Source organism: Anolis carolinensis, chromosome 2 (genome assembly GCF_035594765.1).
Source record: "Anolis carolinensis isolate JA03-04 chromosome 2, rAnoCar3.1.pri, whole genome shotgun sequence".
Lineage (NCBI taxonomy): Eukaryota > Metazoa > Chordata > Lepidosauria > Squamata > Dactyloidae > Anolis > Anolis carolinensis.
The window spans coordinates 49,519,571-49,537,789 of record NC_085842.1 but is presented as its reverse complement, the minus strand read 5'-3'; the positions used below and the strand labels follow the sequence as shown (position 1 = coordinate 49,537,789).

The 18,219-nt window shown below is 38.2% G+C and overlaps 1 protein-coding gene and 1 long non-coding RNA gene across 7 annotated transcripts in view; one reads left to right on the top strand and one right to left on the bottom strand.

The window, feature by feature from the left end:
- Positions 1–18,219, top strand: part of cntn3 (contactin 3) — a 286,640-nt gene that overhangs the window by 24,044 nt on the left and 244,377 nt on the right. The window lies entirely within an intron of this gene.
- The window catches only part of LOC134297100 (uncharacterized), a 132,878-nt gene that overhangs the window by 113,327 nt on the left and 1,332 nt on the right, over positions 1–18,219 (bottom strand). For 4 of the 6 annotated variants that reach the window (XR_010003833.1, XR_010003829.1, XR_010003832.1 and 1 more), the window contains exon 2: positions 17,166–17,267. The exons of the other annotated variants lie outside the window; for them this stretch is intronic. This is a non-coding gene — a long non-coding RNA (uncharacterized LOC134297100). The remainder of the gene's footprint in view (positions 1–17,165; positions 17,268–18,219) is intronic. 6 annotated transcript variants of the gene reach the window in all.

Here is an 18,219-nt window from a genome sequence, read left to right as displayed (position 1 = left end):
AGCCCCTCTGAGAGGTGAAGCCATGTTGGCATGCCTCTCAGCCAATCAGGGCGGAATGAAGAGGGACGGAGAGGCGGGGCCATCGTTCTGGTAGCGTTTTAAAAATGTTGTTTGAAAATTCCCAAAATATCAGTGGATGGGTCAAACATTATGAAAATTGATAAGCAGAGAGTGGTTAATTTTTGTTTCCATTGAGGCAAATTTCATCTCAATAGCTTTAAAAATGAAGCAGAATGAAGCCTCTTAATTTTCCCCAGTTATAAAAGCATTGGGCTGACGCAGACGTTTCTCCAATAGTACTATGCCTGCTTTAAAACTACAATTCCCAGATGTCCCAGGCCCTCTTTCCTCTTAACATTCCCCATCCCCTTTTGTCCTCACTTAGAATCATAGATTCAGAGAATAGTAGAGTTGGAAGAGACCTCATGGGCTATCCAGGCCAACCCCATTCTGCCAAGAAGCAGGAAATTGCATTCAAAGCACCCCCGACAGATGGCCATCCAGCTTCTGCTTAAACGCCTCCAAAGAAGGAGCCTCCACCACACTCTGGGGCAGAGAGTTCCACTGCTGAACAGTACTCACAGTGAGGAAGTTCCACCTCATGTTCAGGTGAAAACTCCTTTCCTGTAGTTTGAAGCCATTGTCTCATTGTGTCCTAGTCTCCAGGGCAGCAGAAAACAAGCTTGCTTCCTCCTCCCTATGGCTACCCCTCTTGTATTATACATGGCTATCATGTCTCCTCTCAGCCTTCTCTTCTGCAGGCTAAACATGCCCAGTTCTTTAAGCCGCTCCTCATAGGGCTTGTTCTCCAGACCCTAGATCATTTTAGTTGCCCTCCTCTGACCATCTTGACCAAACTTTCATAAGGTATGTGAATTCTTGGAAGGTATGAGAAGTTTAGAGAGAGAGAGGGAGGGAGGGAGGGAGGGCGGGAGGGAGGGAGGAAGAGGTTTGAGTGTTGGACTCCGATTGTGGCTTGATTCCCCACTCACCCACCCACTTGGGAAAGTCACACACTCTCAGCCCCAGAAAAGCCAATGAAACAGGAAATACTGTGTTTCCCCGAAAATAAGACATCCCCGGAAAATAAGACCTAGTAGAGGTTTTGCTGAATTGCTAAATGTAAGGCCTCCCCTGAAAGTAAGACCTAGCAAAGTTTTTGTTTGGAAGCATGCCCGCCAAACAGAACACCAGAGTATGTGGGATTGGTAAATGTACATACCATAGAGTGTTGTACATGGAAATAATGGTACAGTAGAGTCTCGCTTCTCCAACATTCTGGATTATCCAACGCATTTTTGTAGTCAATGTTTTCAATACATCATGATATTTTGGTGCTAAATTAGTAAATACAGTAATTACTACATAGCATTACTGCATATTGAACTACTTTTTCTGCCAAATTTGTTATATAACATGATGTTTTGGTGCTTAATTTGTAAAATGATTACCTAATTTGATGTTTAATAGGCTTTTCCTTAATCCCTCCTTATTATCCAACATATTCGCCTATCCAACATTCTGCCGGCCCGTTTATGTTGGATAAGTAAGACTCTATTGTAATAACAAGAAATTCTTGTTATTCAAGAATTCACAGTTTGTCTGGTTATGCTGGTTTATGATGACAACTGTACAACATATAATGTTCATTTTTTGTTTAATAATAATAATAATAATAATAATAATAATAATAATAATAATAATAAACTTTGTTTATACCCCGCCACCATCTCCCCACGGGGACTCGGGGCGGCTCACATGGGGCAAAGCCCAACCAGCACAATTTACAAAAACAACAGCATAAATACATTGAACAATATACAAAATATATATATAACACAGTAAGACAATAAAACAAGAGTTAATACAGCAGTAATAATATCAATCAACCACCAAGTACAATTCAGTCAACTACATTGGTGGGGGGACTGCAGCAGCAATATAAAATATAAAATGTAATTCAATAAATAAATAATTTCAATAAATAAATTCAATAAATGTGAATTATTCTTCATGGAAAGATAAGACATCCCCTGAAAATAAGACCTAGTGCATCTTTGGGAGCAAAAATTAATATAAGACACTGTCTTATTTTTGGGGAAACACGGTAGCACTTTCAAACCAGGAACTGATTTCCTTATTCAGAGGCTGATGGCCATCTGTCAGGAATGATTTGATGGTGTACTATGATTTCTGTTCCTGGGTGATAAATGTCATTTCCTAAATGGTTCTGTCATTGAAACATGGCAAAATTTATGACACTGCTTGTACTTTGTCTTTGCACAAGGGACATGGAGCACATATGGTTTCCTGGGACATTGTCCACCAATTTAACAAAGTTTCAGCCACAAAAACAAAGTTTCTGAAGTAGAACAATGACTTTCAAAGTAAAAACAATGCAATGAAACAGGAAATAAGACTTTCAAACCAGGAACAGATTTCTGCAATTATTAAAAAATGGTTTATTATAAAAGCTATGAAAATTCGTCAAAATCAGAGGATAAGGGAAACGTTCTGAATTTTGGTGAGCTAGCAGTGTTAAATGTGTTCTACCACTGTACCAAGTTTGAAGAAGATAGCTAAAAAATGAGGGTGGGGGAGTCCTGTAAATCCCCCCCCCCCGGGTATGTTTTTGGCCACTGCGCATACGCGTCCTCCATTAACGAATTAATTTTGAATATTCCGAATACCTTGCCAGGCATGTGGAGCAAATTAGCTCCATGTATCATGTGGATGCCAGAAGTTTATTATTTACCAACTTGCCTTATTTGGCCCATGTAGATGAGCCCTAAGTATTGTATTATAGTACTGTATTTGGAGAAGTGATAAATCTGATGTGTAACTAAGTTCTAATCCATCAGTTTGTATTTGCAAAGATTGAATTTCTCTAAATTATTCAAACATTCCCTAAAGTTTATGCCAACTTTTTAAGTATGTGTAAAAGTGGTAGTTGATTTTCAAATGCATGGATGGGAGGTCTTTTTTCAAATTTGGGAGAAGCCTTGAAGACTGCATTGGAGTAATAGGTGATGCCAAGACTATGATGCAGGGCCAAAGCAGTCTGAAAAGTACGATTATGGAAAATATGAACATTTCCCCAAAAAGTAAATACAAAGTAAAGTTCAACTCCATCCATGGATTTAGATTTAGACCAAAATGCAAGAGTTTTCATCTTGAAAAATCCAACATTATTCCATGAAACAGTTTTCTTAGTTTCAGAGCTCAGCTAAAATCAATAGAAAAGTTCTCCAAATTTGGAAAGTCATCTCAGATTCATGGATGAACTTTCCTGCCCTCAACGTTAAGCTCAGTTTTATAGATTTCTGACCAGTAGGGATGTGCATGATTCCGTTTCGTGATTTGGAATTTGGGGAAATTCAGCAATCTGGCTGCTGGACCACTGAAAACAGGGAGCAGCCGAAGTCTTGGCCAGAACAGATCCCAAACAGTCAGAACTTTCAGCTAATGGTAGTGATGGTGCTGAGCAGCACTCTACCTGAGGCAGAGGCTGTGGCATGTAGGCAGCCCCACAAATAAAGAAAGAGCGGGCGCCTGGCAGCTGTGACTCCTTCTCTTCTTTCCCAGTAAACAGAACAGGGGGGGAGACTGAAAATGACCCCAGAAATGGCACTTTTTTGCTGAATCACACACTCCTACTGATCAGTTATGGAAGGTTAATAGCAGCTTGTGGCTGGATGGTGAACCTTTATAAGTTTGAGCTTTAGCATTTTTGTCTTTAAAAAACTGCAGACATTTGGAGGAGAATTTAAAATAAATGCAATAATTGTATTTGACTTTAATTCTGTTCTTTTACAAACAGGTCTATTTCTTGATTGGCCTTTTGTTTGATGTCCACAGGAAATTCCTTCTTTTGATATACTATGCCTACCCTCTCAAAGATCTGTTTTCCATTTCATCATGGAATATACTACTTGCAGCCTATGGTCTAGTTGTGGGAAAAGAGTTATTCTCACATTGTGATGTGTCAACTTGGACTATATACAACCAATATCATAGTGCATTAGTTATTAGGAAATGTATGAATGCATTGATAAATATACGACAAGCCCCAACCCTTTTGAGAAGAGAGCTAAAAACATGGATGTGTGCTCAGGCCTTTAATGAATAAATGACAAAGACAACTTGGACTGATTTATGGATAAAGCATGAGGATCTTGGATGAATGGATTTAACAATATGTCTTATATTTTATATTGTATTTAATTGTTCTTAATGAATTTTATATATTGTTATGATTTTAACTATGTTGTTGGCATCGAATGTTGCCAATTGTGTAAGCTGCCCTGCGTCCTTCTGGGTGAGAAGGGTGGGATATAAATGCTGGAAATAAATAAATAAATAAATAAATAAAATAATAAATATATTAATCGCTAAGAATTTGTCCTGATTTTGCAGGAACTGAATGAACTTTGTCACAGAATACATTTTTCATTGTTGCTATCATTGCCAGTTTATATTATTATGGAAAGTAAATTTGTTTGGGGATTATACATCAAAGGTTAAGAAGCTTTACTTTTGTTAAATCTTTAAATAAAGCAAACATCTTAAGTAATGTTTTGCTACAGTACAATAGATTTTTTTCTCTGCCAGAAAAATCTTACAATTCTTTTCTTCTGAGATCCACACTGTCCTAAAACTTCATGATACAGTGTGAATAAAAGCAAAACAGAAATATACTATAACACAAAAATATAATACATTGGAAAAGCTGTGGTTCTTTAGTTCTTTTACTTCTGCTAGCTGTACTTGGTGAAAAGACAAGAAAATGCATTCAAGCAGGAGAAAAAGTATTCAAGTGGCAGTTGAACTTATGCTTGACTTTTTGACTTCACTTTGTCTTTCTTATTGTTCAGGGACTTGGATTACCAATCTCTACTTTCGGGTTACTTTCTGGAAATTTGCTCCTCTGGCTTTCCTAAGGAGACTATCTTTGAGTGCTTTTTTCACCCTGCCTATTAGAACGTGATCTCTGCATTATTGGGTAAAGCCAAATTGGCCATTATTACAGTCAGGTTTCAGAATTGCTTGTCTCTGTAATCAGAAGTCAAAAACTGTTATCCCTGAACAATTTATTAAAAAGACAATTTAAAATGCACTGTGTTGTGAAAAAACTCAACATTGTGGGGTTCTACAGAATTGCTGATACCCTTTGTGAGACAAGATCCAAACTACAGTAAAATCTCAGGAGGCCAAATAATATCCCACCCACTTCCAAAAGCAAGTCCGAAAATTTCTCAAAAACTATAGAAATGGTGCATATCCTTCCTGGCATTGCCAGCACAGAAATCAGCCTTGACAAAGTACATTTCTCTTAAACTCATTTTGAGATTTGGAGGTAGAAAAGCAATGCATAATAATCCTAAAATCTTGTTTGGCTTGTTAAGCATTTCTGCTTGGTTTGCTTGTCTTAAGATTTAGCTGAACATTCACTTAGGGTAAGAGCTGAACATGCTAGCGTAAAAAGGCAGAGAAGAAGGAAAGCAGAGCTTTTATTGCCCTTCCAAGCATTCCTGCAGGATTGTTTTTGTTGAAGTGGGGAAGGTAGTCCTGCTTCTATTTACTATGGTGCCACAAAGACTTCATCGTTTCTGGAATGTACAAGTAATAACATGGGAGGATGAAGTGAATTTTTAAAACTTATTTATTGTGTTAACAAATCCCCCATGAATTAAGTCTAACATTTGAACTTTGGCATTATTAGTTTAAAAGTAGGTATAAATTTACACAAGTCACAGAATATGAGATTCAAACTGTGTTCTGAATGATAGCTTTCCTGAACTTTTAATTGTAACTATTAGGCTTGTGCACAGAATCGGTTCCCTTCAGCCAATCTGGCTTGTTCAGCTTGTTCAGATGGCCATAACATTAAGGGTGTCCATCATGGATTTTTTCCACCCAAAACGGACCATGTTGCTGCCAGGTGCAGCTTCTTTCCTTCTATTTGGGAGCATGCAGCACATGCTTCCTTAACCCCCTTCCTCAAACCTAGGCTCCTTTGAAAGGAAGAAAGAAAAGGAGCTCAGGAAGGGTGCTTTCTTAACCCCATTGCTCAAACCCAGACTCCCTTGAAAGGAAGACAGGAAAGGGTCCCAGGAGGGGTGTTTTCTTAACCCCGTTCTTCAAACCCAGGCTCCCTTGAAAGGAAGATAAGAAAGGGTCCCAGGAGGAGTGCTTCCTTAACCTCGTTCTTCAGACCTATGTTCCCTTGAACGGAAAATAGGAAAGGGTCCCAGGAGAGATGCTTCCTTAACTGCATTCCTCAAAACCAGGCCCCCTTGAAAGGAAGAAAGAAAGGATCCCAGGAATGGAAAGAGATGCCTCGTAAGTTCCTCATTCCCACAATGGGCCAGATCTTCTTGGGTCTTTCAGCTGACTAGCCAAAAACAGATTTTTCCATTAGCCAATTTTCAGAAGATTCCTGAACCCAACAAAATTCGGATACCAAAAATGGATTGCCCTCCAGCTGAATTGCACAAGCCAAATAACTATGATTAGCTTATAGGAAATCATACATGTAAGTTGTATGTTTGTCCAAACATTAAAATAAACTCCCTAAAGAACTGCACAGTGTTTATGCAATTGTATTTTAAAGTGCCTGACATCTGCTGTTAGAAATGCTATATAAAATGTATGGGTGAAATATCTGGAGGATCTAAAATAATGAAGTAATTTTATTATCATTAAAAGGTGCTGTGCATGTGATATTTTTGAAGTATTAGCTATGCCTCAGGCAGTGGGAGATGTGCCTCTGGCTCTTCCGGAGATGTTATGTTTTGTTCCTGAATTATACAACTGCACTGGGGATAAATATTTCAGGAAATAAATATTGTGTCTATTTACAATGCAATTTATCTTTCCAGTGGAGACATGTTTTCTGAATTTTAGTTCCTTTCTTTCATCCTGTTGGATGAAACTGGCATATGTTTTAATTCTGTGTCAGTTTGTAGGGAAAGAAGTTCTTGAAGAGTAGTTTTCATCATGGATAAATATTTCAATAAATAAATCTTATATATATTTTCTAGGTGATTCACAACATACCTTATTCAGATGTAAATGTGTGGTGATGGTGACTTTTTAATATCAAGGTTGGTTTTGAAACTTGGCTATCCTGGCAGACGACAGAGTCCCAATACCTAGCACTGATATTCCAATTTAAAATGCTTTTATTAACTCTCAGCACGTTTATGACAATACTGTGAATTATTATTTTATATGATATTATGGATTGTGTGGGATGGAGGAGGATACGAAACAATGGTCATATTGTGGGGTTGTTGTATGTCTTTCGGGCTGTGTGGCCATGTTCCAGAAGCATTCTCTCCTGACGTTTCGCCCACATCTATGGCAGGCATCCTCAGAGGTTGTGAGGATGCCTGCCATAGATGTGGGCGAAATGTCAGGAGAGAATGCTTCTGGAACATGGCCACACAGCCCGAAAGACATACAACAACCCTGTGATCCCGGCCATGAAAGCCTTCGACAACACAATGGTCATATTCACAAAAACCACCTTCTCCACAATGCTCCAGAAGTTGGCAGGTAATAACCATCATATTGATCTTACAGTACCACTAACATATGAATTCAGTTTAGTCCTGACAGTGTAGGAGAGGGATGTGCCAGATAACACTTATTTTAGGTTCTTTTAACCATAAGCATACCACACACACATACCGGTACACTATTCCCTTACATATAGCACATACCCCAATAACCTCCTCTTACTTTCTACCCGTAACTTACAGAGATGATCTTGGTGTATGCCTATATTATGAAATCCATTAGTGGATTTATCAACCAGTTGAATTTTTGTTTGTTTGCATTAAAGTAGTGATAACAGTAAGAGTGAATGTGGCTAGACAAGAAGTCTGACTGGGGATAAACTGTAATATTTGAATGACTGTATGAGCAATGCAGAATATGAATAAATAATTTATACCAACTCTTGAGTGTTACTATGAGATGAAATATGCAAGAAGTCAGCAGATATTTTAATAATATGAGGTTAGGTAGGAGTTAATCTTTTTCCATCTGCAAAGTATACATTTTAAATGAGGAACAGTGTGTTTTAGAGAACAGGGTGCTGGAGCTAGAGCTGCAGTGGATCTCAGAATCACGCTTTGCTGTAAGATTTGTTGAATGCAATTTAACATTCACATGAAATATTTGAGGGAAGTCATCCAAGGGTTTTGGCTGCACTGTCAGCAGTATGTGGATGACACTCAGCTTTACCTTGCTTTTCATCTTTCATTTATCCCTGGGAGGTTGTGGAATTCATGCATGAGTGACTGGGGGTAGTTTGGGGTGGATGAAGCTGAAGAAACAGAAGCTTACTCCAGAAAGGATGGAGCTACTTTGGCTATTGACATTTTGATATAAGGATTTGACTGGCATGGGATGGAGTTACATCCTCCCTCTCTGGCGGGCCAGAAAGATCTTATGAACTAATCTCAGGTTAGGAAAGCACCGTTGATTAAATAGGTTTTCTCTGTTTGAAATAACACAATAAGTCACCAGTTTAGATATGTCTATTATAAAGGAGGCTTTGTTGAATTCAATGAGATGTACAGCATTCCATTCATGGTTTCAGGGTTGTTGTTTTTGAGAGGAGCAAATAATTGGAGAGATCAATAGGGGAGGAAAAAGAAAAATGATCAGTGTATCTAGAAATGGGAATGGAAAGAGAAAGAGGGAGAGAATGAAAGATTATGAAAGAAAAGAGCTAAAAGGGAGAATTACTGTCAAGAGTCAGACGCCAGTTAACATACAAACAGAGTTTATTCTGAAGATAAGCCAGAAAATAACATAAACACAGGAAATATCCTTGAAACACTTCACTTTTCAGTTTTCGAGAGTAGATTGGACAATAATAACTCAGAAACGAGCCACGCTAATTTCCCATGCTGGCATTCAATAAAAAGCTAAATAACGCTTCAGCTTATTCAGCTTATTCAGCTTTGGAAAACAAATAGAGTCAATTGCTGGAAAATAAACAAACTAGAAAAGCAATAAAGCTGCTTCCACGGTGCAGATAAGCCGAAAGCCTCAAAGGGATGATGAATAGCCGTCGTCAGAAGAATCCAAGGTCAGGTCAGGAGGCAGCAGAAATTCCGAAAGACAAACCAATAATCAGAAGCCGGGAGTCAGTCAGAGGGTGTAGACAGAAGCCAGGTCAAATTCAATCCAAAGTCCGAAGAGGGTGCAGTCATCCAAAACAGGTCCACGATAAGACACAGCGAGAGCCAAGCTAGGTGATATCAGCAGATTCAAATCATAGTCCAAGTCCAGTCTTCATGGAAACACAGAGATCCCAATGGCGCCTCAGCAACACCTTGCCACACGCAAAGTGTAGTGGCCAAACATTCCCATTTTATTCCCCTTCCTCCTGGGTGACCAAACACTCACACCCAAACACCAGGTGTCCCAAATCTACTCAGAGTCTGAACTCCACACAGCTAGAGCTCGTGGATCTGGAGTACCTAGCAATTCGTCGGAGTCCCAATCATCCTGCACACACTTAGCCCCATGAACACTTAAAGAACCATCCTCCCTTCTCCAAGTATCCCAATTGGGATCAGCTCCTGCAGAAACCCCAGGTTCAGAAGTATCCATAGGCCCCAAATCCCCAGACATCTCCGGTGGCTGTGCCCATTCAGTGCCCGCTTCCCCAGCCACCACCTGTTCCTCAGCATCCATCTCCCCATCTGAATCTTCCTCAGAAGATCCCCCATATAGCTCTCTAAGTCGCTTCCTGCGCAACTCCTCCAGTGAACCCTCATCACGAGGGTTTTTTCTTCCTCTTCGAATTCCATCACCATCAACCATAATCCCCGAAGGCGCAGTCACAACAATTACGGAGGGGGCAGAAGGAGATAAAAAAACAAGAAAGATTGAATCAGACTAGGGAAGGATTCCCATCTCAATGTATGTGGTATTTTGTTGTATATCTATCCAGTAACTACCAAAATATAATGCTGGGGTAAATTAATCTCAAATGCTTTGTTTGCTGCTTGTTCTCTCACATCTAGTTCTGGTGGTAGTCTTGATTTGAGGGTGTCCAGGTGTTCATAGCAGCACATTTAAAGCAGCCTGCACTAGCAGCATGTACAAAAAAAAAAGCAAAGTGCTATTCTTTCTTTGAGGTCCAGGGAAGGCTCTGAGATCTGAGATTCTTATTAATTACATCAACATGAGTTTGTCTGTGAAGAAAACATGGAAATCATGGCTGATAGATATAATTTCTGGGATCAAACCAATTTTGGAGAGCTATACTCAGTGGCCTGACAGCAAGATAAGTAAAGTGTAGAGAAACTAGACTGTCTGTGCAGCCCAGAGGCAGTTGTTTGACTTTAACTGCTGTGGTTAAGTCCTGATGAATCCTGGAAATTGTAGTTTAGTGAGGTACTCAGAATTCTCTGCTAGAAATTTTTTTCATTTATAATAGAGGTGAGTACAGTATGTTAAATTTTCACAGAGGACAAATTAAGGACATCATCAAACATTAAATTCCAGTATTCTTTAAGAAGTAATGATGGCTGTCAGAATGGGAGCAAATTGATATAACTGGGCAGGTTTATATCCATGGAGGATCTTTGTTCTGAGGACCCTTTGGGATTTATTCCTAAGAGATAAATGGCTGATTCCTTCTGTGGCTAAATTTAAGCTGGTTTTAAATGTGCACGATGCTGCTTTAGGCTTTATTGCATTTGCTGTGACCACACATTTCAACTATATTGGATCTTACTATTGTGTTGCATTGTATTTGAAATGGCTTGTTATTGAGCTATTTACAATTTAAGTTCCTTTATAATTAGTTGATAATAAGTGTTACTATTTTATATTATATATTGTTTTGAAGTGACTACAAATTTGAAAGGTGGCCTTTTAGTTTTAAATAAATAAATAACTAGACTTCGCAAAAACCAAGGTCTTTTATCCTAAGCTGCTTCACATGGATTGTTGTGAGAAGTGGAGATAAACTAGGGTAAGCCCCTTGAATGTCTTTCAGAGTTTCCTGGGAGGAAAGTAGGATAAAAATGCAATAAATGAAGTGAATGTTAATTCCTTGCATTAGCATTCTGCAAGTTGGGCAGTGAAGTGTTTGATAAATTAACTTTCCTAGCAGTAACCCAAGTTTTTGGCTTCAAAATCTGACTATGTCATCATTCTGCAAATAAAACTTCCAAAAGAAGACTGAATATATGATATATTTTAATTAGAGCAACCTATGTTCAGGGGCCCATGATTTCATTTGACATATCACAAGTGAAAACACAGCCTGTGTTGAGTACTGTATAACAACTTCTATTTTTTCTTGCACCAGTGACTCTGAAGGGATACCCTGCCCGACTTAACCAACAGGGATGTTGTGGTGGCGTGTGCTTTCTCTGACTGCTATTGCCAAACTGAAAACAGAGTTGGCAGCGATACCATGATCCAGGAACCATGTATGGCTGCCAACCAACTATTTTTTCAGTTTTAACCAATGAACAAATTGTAACCTTTGGTAATCCCAACACCCTGTGTGCGTCTGTTTTTTATGGTATGTTTGGTAAAGCCAACATAATCAGACAACTCTTGCACCATTGGTTTAGACTGCTATACTGTAAAATTTTCCTAAGGAAGTTCTGTCTAGTTTTTTGAAAAGGAATACTATCTGGCAGATTCCAGACATACTTCTCTCAGTTCTTAATTGTCCAAAGAAATTTTGTTCAGTCCAGGATGTTGCGCAGGTTTTCATTCACTTCAACATAAATAACAATGTTAGTATAAACTAACATGAAGGCCCTGCATTATCAGACCAAAGATCTCTCTGACTCACTGTTCTGTACTCTCAGAGACAGCATGGTGTCTATGGGAAGCCTAGAAGTAAGGTAAAAACACAGAAGCACTGTTCTGATTATGCTCCCTAGCAAATTATGTTCAGAGACATGTTGCTTTTAATTCTGGAGGCCTTAAATAAATACCATGCACTTGCTTTGGCATCTCTGTATCTTTGTGGAAGTAAATTCCAGAATCCAGGCTGTAATCATGCCCTGAATCTCCCATTAGTCAACATGTTTCTGTTAATGGTGAGGCAGAAGATAAGTGAAAATCCTTCATTGCATGCACTGGAAAGCAGTGTTGATTGAGGGTTCCAAATTCAGCATCAGAAAAATATATGTCAGCTTCCTAGCAACCATGTTTTTGAAGTGGTGGCTTTTATGCCTTTGCATCCTGATGCTGAAAGAAAGACTACTGACTACTGCCATGTTGGTTGCCATTGGTGCTTTCACTTAATAACATCTGTCCCTATAAAGGAAACTTGTGTTCTGTGTGTACATATAATTTCAGTAGTGTTTTCTACGATAACAAAAAGCATATTTTGATATACTGTATTGACATTGTTCTGGTCTCAGAATTGCTGTCTGGTATGTCTATAGCCAGATGGTTAAACTTGTGCCCAACCATGGTGAGGTAAATAAAAGCTGAGCTTTATTTTAAAACTGAACAACAGGACCTAAGAATGTACTGAAGAAGGAAATGCTTAAGGAATTGACACTGAAGGTTGATAACTAGAATCATAGAATCATAGAATCATAGAATAGTAGAGTTGGAAGAGACCACATGGGCCATCTAGTCCAACCCCCTGCTAAGAAGCAGGAAATCGCATTCAAAGCACTCCCGACAGATGGCCATCCAGCCTCTGCTTAAACGCCTCCAAGGAAGGAGCCTCCACCACAGCCCCGGGGAGAGAGTTCCACTGTCGAACAGCTCTCACAGTGAGGAAGTTCTTCCTGATGTTCAGGTGGAGAAACATGCCAGAGAAGAATGTACAAGGTACAACAATTCAAACCTAACACAAAGCCTCATCAGATGGGCTGCCAGAATTTTCACGCATTGTGGTGGATCAGACGGTGCCTTGCCTTGTACCACCTGACTCACTCACAACTCCATCCCACAGAGAGGGAGCATCAACCACCTGGCTTCCCACCATTGTTGCTGGTACAATGTGGGAAGCCTCCTGTGGTGCCGTAATGGCAGCATACATCAGGTCCGTGATAGTTTACCCATGGAGCTGGCAGGCTCCATGGATAAACTGTTGCTGAATTGGCATATGCCACCCATGTAAGCCCCCTCTGATTAGGTCAAAAGTCAGGCTATGTCCGTTGCTTACAGAGGTTTACAAAAATACCAACACAGTTGTACCTTAAATTTATTAAAGTGGAATATGTTACATTATACTCAGTTGGGGCAGAACAAGCAAGGTTTATATTTGAATAGGGGAAAAACTGGGAAGGAGCTATAGGTTTGATTCCTCTGATAGTCTTTTGTGTTATATGTTAACCTTTTGCATATATAATTCTAACTGAAATTTTATTTCTAAGCAAGGTATTGCTTGTTGTTTAATTAAAACTGCTTTCCATTTAGGTGGGAACCGTGTGATTCTCCAGGCTTAATTGAACTGCAAATCCTAGAAGCCATAGCCATGGCTGGTGAATACTTGTAGGTGCACTCCTAACAACATCATCAAAGCCATATTTTCCCCAATGCCAGAGCATTGGATTTTGATTTCTTTTCTGGATTGTGAAATATCAATATTTGCAAATATATACATTGGGAGATATCTTGGAGATGGGATCTAAGTCTAAACACAAAAATCATTTATGCTTCATATACTTTATAAGCATAGCCAAAAGGTAATTTATACACAATATTTTTTGTAATTTTGTGCATAAAAATGTGTATCAGAAAGCAAAGGTGTCACTGTCTTTGGACAATTGGATTCTGGAGTATTTTGTATTTTGAAATTTTTTGATAAAGAATGGCTTTTTCTTCATTACATAGAGAACTCACCATCCCTGAAATGTGCATTTGAGTGCCGCTGCCACTCCCTTAAGCTTTTGTTCCCCAAGGGAATGCAGGTGAAAGTTTAATAACTTAGTAATATGTGCTATGGATTGTAATTTGCATAGCATTATTGAACTGTGAGAGAGGGAGTGAAGAAGTAATCCATAGCTTTAGTTCCAAAATCCCAGGGAAATCATTATCATTTATAAAGCAGAAAATTGAAATAAATTTAAAACTGTAGTGTATGTGATTTGTATATTAATTGCAATGAGAATGTTCATTGTTACTTCCTTCCCAAAACATTCTTAAGAGACTGTGACCTGGAACTTTACTTTTGAAATGTGTACTTTAGATTTTTTCCCCCCCAAAGAATTCACAAGAAGATGCCACTGCAGTTGTATGCATTTCTCTTTTGAGTGGGCATATCTTTCATCTATATTTTTGCAATACTTGGGAAAAAGATGCTGGTAGATGCTCAAGAAAACTCAAGAAAATTACAGAGACCCATATGAGCCTTTCTTAAAGATGAGACAGGATTTTTGAAGCCCCACAATTCTTATCTCACTAATTAGAGTCTAAGCAGAAAAATGAATATCAGCTTGCCTGGCAACAAATGATTTACAACAGAGTTACTCTGAATGGTGGTCCCTGGACCAGTGCACACCACTGAACCATTGACTGCCAGTCCATGACAATTTTCAATAACTAAAAAGACAGTTGTACCAATTGAGCACATTGGATGAAATAAAATGGTGGTTTCAGCCTGAAAAGCACTGATTTCCAGACCCTGAGCTATGCAATTCAGCCAGTGGCCAAAGGGTCCTTTTGTAGAAACATTGCTTTTGCCATCCAAGCACTATAGGTTGAACATCCAGAATTTCAGAATACTCCCAAACTTGAATGGCTGAGATAGAAAATACCTCTGTTTCCTGATGGTTCCATGTACAAAATCTTTGTTTCGGGAACAAAACTAATACAAATATTGTATCTAATTTTATCTTCTGTCTATGCATAAAAGGTATATATGAAACATAAATGAATTTCCTGTTTAGACTTGCGTTCCATCCCCAAAATATCTCATTATACATATGCAAGTATTCCAAAATCTGAAAAATTATTTTTAGTAAATATTTTAGAGAATTCTGTATCTGTTTATTGGAACTGCTGCATACCATCTGTAGAAAGTTATTGCTCCTAAATGTTTTGTGAGTAGCATCTGCTTCACTTTTTAAAATTATGGGTTCATTGTCAAATGCTACTGCCTTGAAAGAAGCTGTCATCCTTCCATGCCATTTATAAAGTTCTTTGATATATTGTTTTAAGTAGTGTTTTATTTCTTATTAATCATTCAGTGTGTTTCTTTGCTGGTTAGAGAGTATTCCCACTCTTGGTTTAACTTTCTCTTTGAATTCTTGAGTCTTGTGGAAGAGATCTCTTGTTCTGCTTTTTGGGTTGTGGTGTTTTATTTCTCTTCATTCTTGTTATTGTAGTTTGCTTTGTCCCTGTGCACAAGTTGCTGAATCTATGATCAGTGTTCTATTCCTGTTTCTGGCCCCTTTTTACTTTTCTTTCTCATATGTCCTGAACTGTTTGAAGAATTTCTACTGGAGATTTTCTTTCTTTTTAGCTAGAAAGAGTGTGGTTTTGCATTCTTCCCTCACAATGTCCCTTGCTTCAGAGTTCTTCAGGCTTCCAGACAATCAGAGAAATAAATTTTTAACATTATTTTAAAATTTTACAGAGATGTTCTTCAAGTTGTATTTTGGCACAAGTATTGATTTAACAGCCTTTTTATTTTAATTTTTGATTTTAGCAGTTCATTGTCTGTGTCACAATCTACTCATGGTCTTGTTCCAATGTTGGAAATTGAACTTCTCATTTTTCTGCTTCCAATCATATAATATACTTGTATTCTATATTGGCCATTGGGTGATGTCCATGTATAGTATAGAGTCACTTCTTTTATTGAATGATCGATGAATAAGTTTATTATGAATATGTGTATGACAAACAAATTGGCTTCAAAAAATAATGTAGGTTGAGGTGGGAAGGATATATTTCCATTTTATTTCCAACATTTATATCCCGCCCTTCTCATTCGAAGGGACTCAGGGATATAATTATGAGGAGGAAGAGGAAAAGGAGGAGGAAGAGAAGGACAGTTCCTGGGCACAAAAGTTTTCAATTTTTCCCTTGTACATTGATGAGGATGTTGAAAAGAGCCAGCATGGATTAGTGGTTTGAGTCTTAGAGGCTCTGAAGAGCAGGACTAAAAAACCTGTTCAACCATGGACACCCACTGGCGGTCCTTGGGCAAGTCACACTCTCCTCAAAAGAAAGCAAAGCAATTCCCCTTAATAAATCTTGCCAAGAATATCCTGGCAGAAATAACTTTAAGGCACACAAGAACAGCAACAGAATCAACACATATGTTGCAGATATTCTACAATGGGATCTTAAAATCCATTAGAATTTTGGTTCTAGGAACTCAATGGATGCCAAAATTTGTAGCTGCTTAAGATGCATTATATACAAGGGTATAATAGGATAGTGTTCCTTATATAAAATGGCAAATTCAAGCTTTGATTTGGGGGGAGTGGGAGGAATAGAAATATTATCAGGCTATGGATGGTTGTCTATGGATATGGTGGGCCAATGGTATATATCAACAATATGAAGAAAATATAAGCAACTGAAACTATCATTCTATACTTCAAGTATCCAGCTGACAATATCATTTGCAAAGATAGAGAGCTGAAGTTTCAGGATATTTAAAGTGGACATAGGAAAATCCTTAACACAACATGTGATAATTATGAATAAGCCTTAGGCTTACTTGTGTATGGTAAATGATTCTTATTTAAGTTATTGTCTTTATTTATGTTGTGCACACAATACATTGTTGAAACACACTCATTAATATCTCTAAGCATAACAAAGACATCTTTGCAATTAAAATACCACTGCCTCATTTGTGGAGCTTGTTTCCAAAAGGTACCAAATCCCTCTGAACAAATTTTACTGGAATTTTACTGCTGATGAATTACATTCCTTTGCTCTAAAATGCAACTTTCCAAGGCTTGTACCAAAGTGATTTGATACATTTTGATAGTTTTGATTCTAGTCCTAGCCAACAATGTGCTGCCATTTTTATTTGGTATCTTTTGGAAACAAACTCCACATTTATCCCCTGTTTTTGTTACCACCACCATTTATTATTATTATTATTATTATTATTATTATTAATAATAATAATAATATGCCCCCTTTTCTTTCTTAAATAGTTTCAAAACGGTGAACAGTGCTAAAAATACCTTAATCCTCTGCTGTCTCGCTTTTCAGATGCTTTTAAAATGTCTGTTTCTCTTTATGCTTCTTGCTTTCTCCCTTTATCCTCAGTTTTCTGTTGCTGCAAGCTAAGTAGATTGAGCACAATTAATTTGCTCTAATTAACATTGGGAGAGAGTGGCAGAGTCTTGCTCTTTCCAATGGGGTCATTTGGTTCCCCCCCCCTTTTTTTCATGCTTTGTTAAACTCACTAGAAATTGCAGTAGTTCTGTGTGTTCTTCCTATTTTGTAACATTTGCTTCTTGTTGCCTGTCACTCTGTTTTGATCATACTCTGGTGTTGTTTGACCATACAGATCCTGGTTTTCATTTGTGAAATGTTGCAGGGCATCTGTTTTGAACTATTACTGTCTAGCCACATTTCCTTTCACATTGGCCCTTCTACACATGGCTAAAACCTGGAAGTAACTGGGTTAAAAAGGGGTGGCTAAATGATGTTTAGCCAAAGTGCAGGCAGAATCGGGTTAACAACGGAAAAGCATGTGTTAAAAAGTTGCACTTAAAACCCAATTCCACCTGAAAAATGACATTTTCACATGCAGTCATAAAAAAACTCTTGCTTTCTTGGGCTGCTCCATCACACATGCCCGAAATAGCTGATCAGCTAATCGGGCTCTCAAAACATGGAGCCATGGGCACACAGGTGGCTCAAGGGAAGCATAAGTGGAAAGCAATTAGAGCTCTCTGAAATTCTTTCTTTTAAACTTTATAATATTAAACAGAGCTTGAATTAACACAGGATATCAAGGCAGAAAATCCCACAATATTTGCTTTGAACTGGGTTATGAGTTCACACTGCCACATATTCTAGTTCAAAGCAGATAATGTGGGATTTTATTCAGCTGTGTGGAAGGGGCTTTTGTTTCAAGCTATTATTCTTTTAGCACTATCCTTTTCAGTGATTGATAGTACTCTAAAAATATTTAATTTCTTAGAGTTACAGCTAACCTCTTCTGTTTCTTTTTTTCTGTAATATTTTTATTTGATTTATGTGAAATGAATACAGTGAAAGTGGGAGAAC